Here is a 1,393-nt window from a genome sequence, read left to right as displayed (position 1 = left end):
ACATACACACACACACACACACATATATATATATATATATATATATATATGATGAACACAAGAGAACCTATATACACAGATACAAACACCCAAGTACACGTGAAATTGCATCTCAAAACCACGAGAGCTTACCAAAATTGGAATTGGCGTATTCGGACTCCCTTTGATTTCTGAAGGGTGCTGCAGTGGGGTCAAAAGGCTTTCCACTTTCGGCAGCCTTCCGCGCCTCATTCGCCAGCTTTTTCATCTGGATGAGACATATACTTGAAGATGTTAGGCCGATGTGATGGATAAAGCATCGTTCTCATGTGCATTGTAGTGTTGTGTGGGATACACGCTTCTAGCTATTGTTATGGCGAACCCTCACTGGGATCTGGCTTAGGATGAGCCACATACGATTCACAATGGGACCTGTGTTGTTCTCTAACGCGTTCCTACGCTGGTGACAGTACATTTGTATTCTTCACATCTAGAAGTACGATTTAAACGATTGGGTCATAGCACCAATAAGCGTTAAGCCACGTCCAGGGCATTCCGTATAGACTCTTAACCCTAAAGCTCGATGTCCGAACCAGTCTGTCTGTAATGTTGCCCATTTGAGGTCGCCAGACGAAAGAGTTACAGGCAATTGGGGTATCGCTGATAATGTGCACGTCCATAGTAGTGGTAATGGTAGGCTATATTCTGCATATTGGAGTGCTCCTAAGTACAGTAGGGCTCTGAGTACTGTTCGTGACCGATGAGCATACTGATTCGAATGATTCAAAGTAAGATTACCAGATGTTTCCAGCTATTTGGCACGAGATGTGATGATTGAGATATATCGTCCAAAACATTTTTCCAATTTCGACACCCAGGATACACACTTCCCAATTCTGGAAAGGCACTAAAACCCTTTGTTTCCCATTCGTACGTATATGCAAAACGTAATAAAGACTAGAAACACACCTGCCTACCATTCGTACGTATATGCAAAACGTAGTAAAGACTAGAAACGCACCTGCCTACCCATCTGCCACATCTGGCGGTAGCTGCCAAAGTTCAGGATGAAATGAACCAGCGCCAGACCTAATGCAGCCAGCGAGATATAATAGACAGCCATCAGGGCAAAGGGAAAGACCAGCACAGCTACATAGCACCCTGTAATAGGAAACAGAGAGACGTTTTACGGTTAGTATAGCCCCACACAGATACATTGTAACCTTAATAGGAAACCAATGCAAATTTTCTGGATAGATGTTGTGATTAGAAAGTAAGGTAACACAATCACCATTACAAACACAAAAGCACCTTGCAATAGGAAACGAGTACGATATTCCCATCTAAGATATTATCCAGGAATAGTTTTCAAACTGACGGTGTTTTTTAATTTTTAAAGCAGGTCTGACCAATC

The sequence above is a fragment of the Sphaeroforma arctica genome (genome assembly GCF_001186125.1).
Source record: "Sphaeroforma arctica JP610 unplaced genomic scaffold supercont1.1352, whole genome shotgun sequence".
In the NCBI taxonomy this organism is placed as follows: Eukaryota; class Ichthyosporea; order Ichthyophonida; genus Sphaeroforma; species Sphaeroforma arctica.
This window is presented reverse-complemented; position numbering follows the sequence as displayed.